Raw genomic sequence first — 12,609 nt, forward strand, 5'->3', positions numbered from 1 at the left:
TTTTTTGGAGCCTGGAACCTGTACTGAAGCCCAACTGGCCTATGAGTTGAAGGATCATAAAGTTCTAAATCCTCAGGATTTTCAGCTCAAAAGCGTTACTTAGTGCCTGCATGTCTCACTTGAACCCAACAGAATGCAACTGTGTATTGGGCGAGATATCAAACATAAGAAGTCCTCAGAATGGGTTCAGGTTGGCTTTATATTTTATACATGATCCTCCTTGGGAAAGGAATGACAAAGAGGATTGGTTCTCCCAGTTTAGAAACATAATATTTAGAGAGTAATTTAATAGTGATGAAAAGTTTTAAATCATTTCCATCATCCTTCTTCAAAAATTCAGTCCAGCAGCAGGCTAAAATCAAGGGCATGTTTGAAAGGAGCTGCATTCACCTTGGGAGTACCACAAAAGAAACTGGTGCATGAAGAGAATAATAGAGGAACTTTGGCATGGTTTGAAAGCTCATGTAGAATATCAAGAGCTGGAATAAATAGGTTATTTTCAACGTGGAGGGATGTTAACTCAAGAAGTACCTTGTGAAAAATGTAATGGGAGCAAAACGCTCACTGAACTTATTCATTATTCATACTTAACATGACAATAAAGGGAGTACAAGGTGCTTGGTGGCATTGGGTGCAGCTCAGGAATATGATCTGTTACATCTTCAGTATAGCCTGCTTTAATTTAAATGGTTTGCCTCATACAGGTCCTCCCAGGTTATGGCTAAGTTCTGTTGCTGTGAACTATTTTTAAACTAGACAATCAGCAGGTTGGAAATGTTACCATGAACCAAGTTCCCAGGCAGCTGAAGATGTCTGCAGCCCCGCAGAAGCCAGCAAACCCAACCTGCCAGTCTCCCAATTGCTCCTTGAAATGTACGGGTTGTACACAAATTGGGCATTTGTAATCTAGGGGAAGACCCAAGTAATATTGAGTAGCTCAAGTCCCACTTAGCTTCCTCTGACATACTTTTAGATTCCTTCCCAGAAATTGCAGAATTCAACTCTGTAAAAAGATTTATTTTAATGGAGTCTTTTGTGAATGTGTTTCCTTTATTGCAGTTTGTCTTTTGCACTAAAATAGATATGAACAAAAACAAACATCTCATAGTGTAACTTATACAACTGCATGTATACTAAGAGGATATTTCTAGGCTGAATGGAAAAGTTATTAACAGGTAAAGATTTACAGTGTGCAATGATTCTGTTTAATGGAGATAAATGTCATGCAGTACAAACATTAATCCAGCCTTAAGTTCACAATGTTGTATTAATCCTCAATCAATTCTATTCCCCTTGTTTCTCTCTTACATAAATTTACCAACCCCATCCCCTTGCAATTCCCCTACCAATTGCCTACACGATGGGTAATTTACATTTGCCACATAGATATTCTTCAGCTCTATTTTTTCCAGTTCTGGGATATTTAATGATGCCAGTGCTGGAACTCGTCTGTGCAGTAGTGAGAAGGTCTGCACCTTCCCCTGCTTACAATTCCCAATGTCTATTCTCAAGACCAGTTCTTTCCCACCAAATTATTAACTGTTTAAAATATAGTTTTCAAAGGAATTGGAGCTGGAACTTGATGAACTCTAAAGGCTGAGGATGGGGATAGATAGGACATATCAAGAGGTAGAAGTGAGACTAGATGACAGTCAGGAAGGGAAAAGGGGTTAAACAGCTGATGCAAAGTACTCCTGTGGCCATTCTCCTCCCCCCAACAACAGGTATACCAATGTTGCAGTGGAAAATCACAGTGGTCAGGTCTTTGGCACTGAGTCTGGCTCTGCGACTTTGGGGGGGGGGGGAGAAGAGGTGAGCTGTGGTGATTGGGAATTTGTTAATTAAGGGAAGAGAAAGGTGTTTCTGTGGATGAGGACGAGATTCCCAGATAATATGTTGCCTCCTCGGTGCCAAGATCTGAGGATCATCTCAGATCGAGTCCTCAGCATTCTTAAGTGCAAGAGAAGCAGCCAGAGGTTGTAGTCCATGTAGTCCAATGGCATAGTGACGATGAAAGAGTGACGAGGTTCTGCAAAGTGGATTCAGAGTTAGGTCTAAGTTGAAAGACAAGACCTCCAGGGTTATGACCTCAGGGATGTTACCCATGCTATGTGCTAGTGAGGTCAGAACTAGGAAGATTTTACAGTTTAACATGTGGATAAGGGGTTGGTGTAGGAGGTAGGCCATCAGATTTTTGGGTTATTGGGCTCTCTTCCAGGAAAGGTGGGACCTCTGCAGAAGAGATGGTTTGCTAGTGCTGCATGGAAGGATTTAAACTAAAGTTACGGGGGATGGGAACCAGAGTGCCAGAACAGATAGTGGAGTGGATGTCAAGAAAGATGTTGGTAAGAACTCAGACAAAGTCAGGAACCAAAAGGTTGAGCATGGTGTGACCAATGTTCTGAGCTGCATGTATTTCAAGCAAGAAATCGTGTAGGAAAGGCAGATGAGCTCAGGATATGGATCCAACACATGGAATTAAGATATTGTACCATTGGTGAGACTTGTTTGCAGGATGGGCAGGACTGGCAGCTCAATATTCCAGGGTTTCATTGTTTTAGGCTCGACAGAACAGGAAGGGTTAAAGGGGGAGGGGTGGCATTACTTCAGGGAAAATGTCACAACAGTGCTCCATCAAGACAGACTTAAGAAATCATCTAGTGAGGCTTTGTAGGTGAAACTGAGGAATAAGAAAGGTATGAACACATTAATGGGGCTATATTATAGACCATCCAAAAGTCCGCAGGATTTAGGAGAACAAATCTGCAGAAAAATCGCAGACTGTTACAAGAAACACAAGGTTGTGGTAGTAGGTAATTCTAACTTTCCACATATTGTCCATGACTCTAAAACTGTAAAAGGACTAGATGGGATAGAGTTTGTTAAATGTGTTCAGGGAAGTTTCCTTAATCAGTACATAGAAGTCCCTGTGAGAGAGTGTGTGGTATGTGATCTATTAGGGACTGAGACAGGGCAGGTGACAGAAGTTTGTGTAGGGGAACACTTTGCATCTAGTGATCATAATGCCACTAGTTTCAAGGAAATATAGAAAGAAGATAGATTTTATATATTGTTTGAGATTCTGAATTGGAGGAAAGGCAATTTTGACAGTACTGTATCAGAAAGGATCTGGCAAGTGTGGATTGGGACATTCTGGCAAAGGTGTACTTGGTAGGTGGGAGGCCTTCCAAAAGTTAAATTTTGAGAGTACATATGTTGAATGTGCCTGTCAGAATAAAAAATAAAGCTGACAGGTTCATGGAACCGTGGTGTCAAGAGATATTAAGTCCCTGATTATGAAAAAAAAGTGCATAGCAGGTATAGGCAAGTAGGAACAAATGAGGTATTTATGGAATATAAGAAGTGCAAGAGAACGTTTAAGAAAGAAATCCGGAGGGTAAAAGAAGGATTGAGGATTCCCTAGCAGACAAGGTGAAAGAGTATCCTAAGGGATACCACAGATGTGTTAAGACCAAGAGGATTGAAAGGGACAAAATTGGTCATCTGGAGCTAAAAGAGATGGGGGAGGCCGTAAATGGATTTTTTTTACATCTGTATTTACTTGGGATATGGGATATAGAAGTGAGGTAAAGCAGCTGTGAGGTCATGGACCGTATATAGATTACAGAGGAGCAGATGTTTTGCTGTCATGATGTAAATCAGGGTGGATAAATCCCCAGGGCCTGATGAGGTGTTCAGTTGGACCATGTGGGAGGCAAGAGCAGAAATTGCAGGCTCCCTGGAGGATATGTTCAAGTCACCCTTAACAACAGATGAGGTACTGGAGAATTGGAGGATAGCTAATGTTGTTCAGCTGATTAGAAAGGCTCTAAAACCAGGAAATTATAGGCTGGTGAGCCTGACATCAATAGTGGAAAAGTTATTGGAAGATATTCTAAGGGACTGGATATATGAGTATTTGGATAGACTGATTAGGGATAAGGGTGACGGGATGGAGATATGTCTCCACCAAAGGAGGTGTAAGGTGCTTCTTCCCTCCACTAGCCTGCGGGTCACCCTTGTACGAGGTGTAGCACTTGTTTAGCACCCTGATCAGGGTCACATGAAGTCATGGGAGCAGGTGGTGATGGTTGTATGAGCAGCTGGACTTTACACATCCTGGTTCTGTGACCATAGACCACTTATGTTGATAAAGACTGGGGTCACCTATCTTGTAAATGGACTGCCCAGAAGAATTCAATGGCACACCACTTCTGTCAAAAAAATTTCCAACAACATTCATAGTCATAACAGATGTCAGACCATGATCGCCCACATCATATGACATGACACTAAATGATGATTAGGGATAGTCAGCATAGCTTTGTTCATGGTAGGTCGTGTCTAACCAATCTTAAGAGTTTTTTGAGGAAGTTACCAGGAAAGGTGATGAAGGCAAGGCAGTATATGATGTCTACATGAACTTTAGCAAGGCATTTGACAAGATCTAGCATGGGAAGTTGTTCAGGAAGGTTCAGTCACTTGGCATTCAAGATGAAACAGTAAACAGGATTGGACATCGGGAGAGGCCAGAGTGGTGGGAAACGGTTGTCTCTCTGACTGGAGGCCTGTGTTTTGTGGATTGGTGCTGGGTCTGTAGTTGTTTGTCATCTATATCAATGATGGATAATAATGTTCTTAATTGGACCAGCAAGATTGGAGATGTAGTGGACAGCAAGGAAGACTATCAAAACTTGCAGTGGGATCTGGACCAGCTCAAAAAATTGACTTAAAAATGGAAGATGGAATTTAATACAGGCAAGTGCGAGGTGTTGCACTTTGGTAGGAGCAACCAGTGTAGGTCTTACAGAGTAAATGTAAGATACTGAGGAGTGTGGGAAAACAAAAGGATCTGGGAATCCAGGTCCATAATTCGTTGAAAGTGGTGGTGCAGGTAGACAGGGTCAAAAGAAAGCTTTTAGCATATTGGTCTTCATAAATGAGTACAGGAGATGGGATGCTGTGTTGATGTTGTATAAGGTGTTGGTGAGGCCTGATTTGGTAGTATTGTATGCAGTTTTGATCACCTGCCTACAGAAGATGTAAATAAAGTTGAAAGAATACAGAGAAAATTTACAAGGATATTGCCAGGACTGGAGGACCTGAGTTAAAAGGAAAGTTTGAATCAGTTAGGACTTTATTCCTTGGAATTATGGAAGATTGAGGGCAGATTTGATAAAGGTAAAAATAAAATTGAGAGGTATAGATAGGATGAATGCAAGTAGGCTTTTTCCACTGAGGTTGGGTGTGACTACAACTAGAGATAATTGAATAAAGGTGAAAGGTGAAATGTTTAAGGGGAACATGAGGGGAAACTTCTTCACTTAGAGGGTTGTGGGAAAAGCTGCCAACACAAGTGGTGCATGCGATTTTGATTTCAATGTTCAATAGAAGTATGGATACACACATGAATGGGAGGGCTACAGTCCAGGTGCAGGTAAATGGGACTAGGCAGTTTACATGGTTCACTATGGACTAGGTGGGCCGAAGGGCCTGTTTCTGACAGTATTTTTCTAAGACCATATGCATAAATCACAGGAATATCCATCAAGGAAAATACATTATTGGTTTATGAGAAAAATTAAAGCTATGGTGTAGCTGAGTTGACTGAGTTCTGTTGACTTCTCGTTTTGAAGTTATTGGAGCTGCACACTTGTTTGCCACAACTGGTGAGTAAGTTTCCTCCTGGCGGTGTTATCTGAGAAAATCACTACTGAACAAGAATGTGCTGGGTTCTCTGGAAATTGCCCACTTGGTGTTGTCCAGACTGCAGGAAAGGTCACGTACATACTGTATTTATAAAGGAGCCTTTCCCTCCTACATCTCAGGAAAGTTTTGGTACATTATGTCATATTACGAATGAACACAGTTTCTAACATACGCTCTTGTTACAAAAACTCTAAACAGATAATACTTACTGACAATTTTCTGCAGATTGTAAAATTGGTTCTGTCTTCACTAAGGAGGACATAAATAATCTTCCAGAAATAGCAGGGGACAGAGGGTCCAGTGAGATGGAGGAACTGAGCGAAATACTTATTAGTAGGGAAGTGGTGTTAGGTAAATTGAAGGGATTGAAGGCAGATAAATCCCCAGGGCCAGATGGTCTGCATCCGAGAGTGCTTAAGGAAGTAGCCCAAGAAACAGTGGATGCATTAGTGATAATTTTTCAAAACTCGTTAGATTCTGGACTAGTTCCTGAGGATTGGAGGGTGGCTAATGTAACCCCACTTTTTAAAAAAGGAGGGAGAGAGAAACCGGGGAATTATAGACCGGTTAGCCTAACGTCGGTGGTGGGGAAACTGCTGGAGTCAGTTATCAAAGATGTGATAACAGCACATTTGGGAAGTAGTGAAATGATCGGACAAAGTCAGCATGGATTTGTGAAAGGAAAATCATGTCTGACGAATCTCATAGAATTTTTTGAGGATGTAACCAGTAGAGTGGATAGGGGAGAACCAGTGGATGTGGTATATTTGGATTTTCAAAAGGCTTTTGACAAGGTCCCACACAGGAGATTAGTGTGCAAACTTAAAGCACACGGTATTGGGGGTAAGGTATTGATGTGGATGGAGAATTGGTTAGCAGACAGGAAGCAAAGAGTGGGAATAAACAGGACCTTTTCAGAATGGCAGGCAGTGACTAGTGGGGTACCGCAAGGCTCAGTGCTGGGACCCCAGTTGTTTACAATATATATTAATGACTTGGATGAGGGAATTAAATGCAGCATCTCCAAGTTTGCGGATGACACGAAGCTGGGTGGCAGTGTTAGCTGTGAGGAGGATGCTAAGAGGATGCAGAGTGACTTGGATAGGTTGGGTGAGTGGGCAAATTCATGGCAGATGCAATTTAATGTGGATAAATGTGAAGTTATCCACTTTGGTGGCAAAAATAGGAAAACAGATTATTATCTGAATGGTGGCCGATTAGGAAAAGGGGAGGTGCAACGAGACCTGGGTATCATTATACACCAGTCATTGAAAGTGGGCATGCAGGTACAGCAGGCGGTGAAAAAGGCGAATGGTATGCTGGCATTTATAGCGAGAGGATTCGAGTACAGGAGCAGGGAGGTACTACTGCAGTTGTACAAGGCCTTGGTGAGACCACACCTGGAGTATTGTGTGCAGTTTTGGTCCCCTAATCTGAGGAAAGACATCCTTGCCATAGAGGGAGTACAAAGAAGGTTCACCAGATTGATTCCTGGGATGGCAGGACTTTCATATGAAGAAAGACTGGATGAACTGGGCTTGTACTCGTTGGAATTTAGAAGATTGAGGGGGGATCTGATAGAAACGTATAAAATCCTAAAGGGATTGGACAGGCTAGATGCAGGAAGATTGTTCCCGATGTTGGGGAAGTCCAGAACAAGGGGTCACAGTTTGAGGATAAAGGGGAAGCCTTTTAGGACCGAGATTAGGAAAAACTTCTTCACACAGAGAGTGGTGAATCTGTGGAATTCTCTGCCACAGGAAATAGTTGAGGCCAGTTCATTGGCTATATTTAAGAGGGAGTTAGATATGGCCCTTGTGGCTATGGGGATCAGGGGGTATGGAGGGAAGGCTGGGGCGAGGTTCTGAGTTGGATGATCAGCCATGATCATAATAAATGGCGGTGCAGGCTCGAAGGGCCGAATGGCCTACTCCTGCACCTATTTTCTATGTTTCTATGTTTCTAAATTATGAATGTTTGTTCACTTTTGCATGGCTGACTTCCTTATTTCAGCTCTCCCATCCAGTGAGAAATGAGATTGTATAACAGAAAAATTGTAGCTCACAAAAGTTTCTATAAAAGGTGTTTTTGGACATGTGTGTTAAGTCTTGTAACTTCAAAACCTAAAACTTATTTACAGGAAATAAAGAGTCAGGAATATGAGTCTAATTTCACTTTTTACTGTATGTGTGGTGCATGTATCACGTGATGGCGTAACGATGTATGTCATTTATGTACTTTTACCGATAACCTGCAATGCATTATGTAGACAATAAAGCTTAATTAAACAATATATTTACAATATTATTCAAATATTACTTAAAATATTAAATGCACAACACTCCTCTCTGCTTATCTATAAACTCTAACTCAATATACAATATACTACAATACAACTAATATATAGACATTCACAGAATAGTCAATTTTAAATTGTACCATTCAGGTCTAAAGATTTAATTGCTATGGAGGCTTTCTTACTCTTGTGGGATAATGTCTTTCCTGACAAGGGGCTCATTCTGCTTGGCAGGTGGGACTTGTGGATGTGAAACAGCCTCCTCTGTGTTGGTTGTAGGAGTTGATTCTGAGACTGCAGGAAGCGAGACACACACGTCACATGGTGGTGTGATGCCGAATGCCATTTACATACTTTTACAGATAACCCACAAAGCATATTGTAAACAACAAGAATGCTTAATCAAACAGTACTTTTACAATATTACTGAAATGTTAAATACACAACATGGTGAGTTTAGAAATTAAAGAATAGCATTTACAGGCCCTTGGGATAATTTTGAGTGTGTTAGTATGTTGCAAATCATTGCAACTGTTGGGTATTTAAGTTCATGAAATCAGAATGTATCTTCGGAAGGATATTGTAACTTGTTATAATAGAAGTAAATGTGAAATGTAGACATACCAATTTGTAATAAATTTTGATCTGTTTGTCACAGGTAAACAAGTTGATAAATCAATGGATTGTAATTATTTAGATGGTTGGCCACACGACACTGGATTCATAATAAAAGTCCACCATCCTCTCCTCCTGGGAAATGATGGCTACTCGGAGTTTTATACAGATAGTGTGTTATATATGAAGTATTCCACGGACATAGGTACAAAGAGCTCTCATTTTGTATAAATCAATTATGGTAAAGTTGCCATTTTTGGTCTGGTGAATTACACTGTTGGATACTTTAGCATTCCTGACTTTGTATTAGCATGATAAAGCTAATTGTCTAGCTCTTAAAATCTTGTTTTACTGTATTAAAGTATTTGGCTTTGATTAAAAATAGATATGTTCAAATCTGAAGTTTTGATAAGAGAAAGTTAATTTAAAACTTTCCAACAGAGGAAGGGCCAGTAATAAAAGGACAAGGTTTTAAGATAACTGGCAAACTAACTAGAGATGACATGCAAACAACAGGAATTCTGCAGATGCTGGAAATTCAAGCAACACACACCAAAGTTGCTGGTGAACGCAGCAGCCCAGGCAGCATCTCTAGGAAGAGGTACAGTCGATGTCTCAGGCCGAGACCCTTCAAAGGGTCTCGGCCTGAAACGTCGACTGTACCTCTTCCTAGAGATGCTGCCTGGGCTGCTGTGTTCACCAGCATCTTTGATGTGTGTTGCTAGAGATGACACGCACTGTTTTAAACACTCAGGATAACAAGGGATTTGTAGTTTGAATGAGGAAAGGTGACTTGAAGTAGAGAATCAGCTATTTTATTGAATGGCAGCATAGGTCATACCAGGCAACAATCTAATGCACTTACTTTAAAGTGTGGCGCTGATGAAGTCAGTAAACATACAGAAGAGAATTGGATTAATAGTTTGAAGAGGAAAATATTGTAATGCCTCCAGAAAAGATTTGAAAACTATAATTAAATAGGATCAAAGAGCTAAATAATGTGCTATCTGGCTCTTTCTGTGCTCTTTAAATAAATTTTCTAGGAAAGAATACTTAACAGGACATTCTCTTGTATAAAGGAATATTTTAAATTGCTCTGCTACATCTGTTGATGTAGGTATATATTGTACCTAATGATATTGTTTCACCATCTTACTGTATTATCTAATTTATTTGCATTCAAAATTATACTGTTTTAAAGTAAGGGTATTCTACATTAAATTGGGAGTTTGTCTTTGCACAATTTACCAGTTTCCCTATTTCTTCACAGCTGATGCACATTTCGGTCACTCAGAAAAGAGTGAAATCACAGGTACTTCTCATTTATTCCATAAAAAACCTTAACCTTGTTCACCTGAAGTAATTTTTGGATATTCCATTTTATTTTATGAAGTAGTTATAAAAAAACTCTACTTTTGTTCTGTAAAGTTTGTGAAAGCATTGTTTCCTCCTGGATCCCAGATTAATTTATGCCATAAACTGACTGTAGTTGAACACCTGAAAGTCATAACTAAATAGCTTTAATTTGACCATCACAAGAATCATGGAGTACTAAAGCACAAAAATAGACCCTTTTAATTCATGCCTAACTGTTACTTTGCCTACTCCAATCGACCCGCAGCTGGACCACACCCGCCTTCCATATCTTTCTCATCGATGCAACTATCCAAGCTTCTCTTAAATGTTGAAACTGAATTCACATCCACCACTTCTTCTGACAGCTCCTTCCACACTCTCACCAACATCTAAGTGTAGTTCTTCTTAAATATTTTGCCTTTCCCCTATCAAATCTCTCCACATTCCCCTGTGCTCCAAAGGATAAAGTACTAACCATTCGACCTTTCCCTATAATTTGGCTCTCAAATCCCGGCAAGATGCTTGTAAATTTTCTCTGTACTCTTTCAATGTTATTGATATCTTCTCTGTAGTTTGGTGACAGAACTGTACACAATACTCCAAATTGGGCCTCACCAATGTCTTATACAACTTCATCATAACATCCCAAATCCTGTACTCAATACTTTGATTAATTTATTTTTATTTATTTAGAGATACAGTACAGAATAGGCTCTTCTGGCCCTTCGAACTGTGCCACCAAGGAACCCCTGATTTAACCCTAGTCTGAAGGCCAATATGTTGAAAGTTCTCTTTACGACCTTATCTACCTGTGACATCACTTTCAGGGTATTACTGATCAGTATCTCAGATCCCTTGGTGTCCTGTTGTTCACTGTGTATGACCTACTATGACCTATCCTGGTTTGATCTCCCAAAGTGCAACACCTTATCCTTGAATGCATTAACTTCCATCTGCTATTTTTTAGCCCATGTTTTCAGCTGGCTGAGACCCTGCTGTAAGTTTTGACAGCTTTCCACACATTCACTGTTGACATTAAGCCATTTGCCATAAACCAACTTATCCCAATCTGCACTTGCTAGATCCTTTCTGATGCTATCAAAATTGGCCTTTCACCAATCCAGAATCTCAATTTGAGGAATGTCCCTATCCTTCTCCATAATTATCTTGAAAATAATGGAATTATGATCACTAGATCCAAAGTGTTCCCCTATACATACACTTCTGTCACCTACCCTATCTTGTTCCCTAATAGAAGATCCAATGTTGTACTCTATCTAGTTGGGATCTCTATGTATTGATTAAGGAAACTTTCTTGAACATATTTGACAAACCTTATCCTATTCATAATATGGAAGTCCTAGTCAATATGTGGAAAGTTAAAATCCCCTAATATTACAACCTTATTTTTTCTTGCACTGTCTGCTATCTCTACAAAATTATTCCTCTAAATTCCACCTTTGGATGACTTATAATAAGGTCCCATAAATGTAATCATCCCTTTATTTATTCCTCAGTTCCAACAATATAGCTTCAGTAGATAAGGCCTTAGGTCTCTCCTGTCTAAGCTTTGCTGTGACATTTGCCCCGACTAATAATGTCTTCTGTGATGCCTTTCAGATGCCCTTTCTTTGCTGGAGGACATTTTGCATTTTTGAAAATGGTTAGGATGAGGAAGTGTAGTGGGATAAGGAACTGATGTTGCATTTCCAAAAGCATCATCAGAATGGATAAATGATTTGATAATTGGAATGTGCAATTCCAATATAACACAGGAATAGTACTTTGCTGTCTGCTTCACCATTCAAAAGTTCAAAAACGACTTTCTACCTCAGCACCACTTACCTAGACCAACCCCATATCCCTTGATTATTTTAATGTCTAATATTCTACAGGCAGCAAAACTCCAATAATCTATCACATTCAGGACTTTGGCAGTGTCAAATTAACAGTATTTCTGGAGTCATTAATTATAATTTTCCCTGTGAGCTTTAAGGAAATGTGAAAACCTGGGCTTTGATGAGTTGGAAGGGGAATATGGAAAGCATTACTTAGTGATCCAGATTCCAAACTATTGGAATTTCTAAATAATTGTATTTCAGATTATCACAGCTTGACTGTATGTTTGTATTGATAATAATTTAAAATGTAGAAACACTCTTTTTAATATTGTTGTAGGTTTAGCATCTCTCATCTTTAATTTATCATATGAAGAAATATTTTATGCCAGGGAATGTAATCACTTTTTGACTGGAATCATTCTGGACTCTTACACATTGAAGGATCCTCAACAAACAACGTGGGAAATACTGCACTTAACAAACTTCCTTTGGGTATGGCATATTAGTATCTTTACAGCAATATGAAAAGACCATCACCGTTGGTTGTTTTTTTAAGTTTTTGTACTTTATTTTTAAATTTAAAGCTCATCAGTCCATTATCCAATGGGTTAATTAATTACATTTACTTATTACACTACATTATGCCATTGGGGATGAGGAGAAGGATTTGGTGAAGTAAATGGGGAGGGAGAACTATATCCATTGGGACCATGAGCAGAGGACGCATGGACACATTAAAAAAAATGACTACCACATATGAGAGGTAAGAATTTTTTTTTACACAAAGGCTGT

This window comes from Mobula hypostoma, chromosome 14, assembly GCF_963921235.1.
Source record: "Mobula hypostoma chromosome 14, sMobHyp1.1, whole genome shotgun sequence".
NCBI classification, from domain to species: Eukaryota; Metazoa; Chordata; class Chondrichthyes; order Myliobatiformes; family Myliobatidae; genus Mobula; species Mobula hypostoma.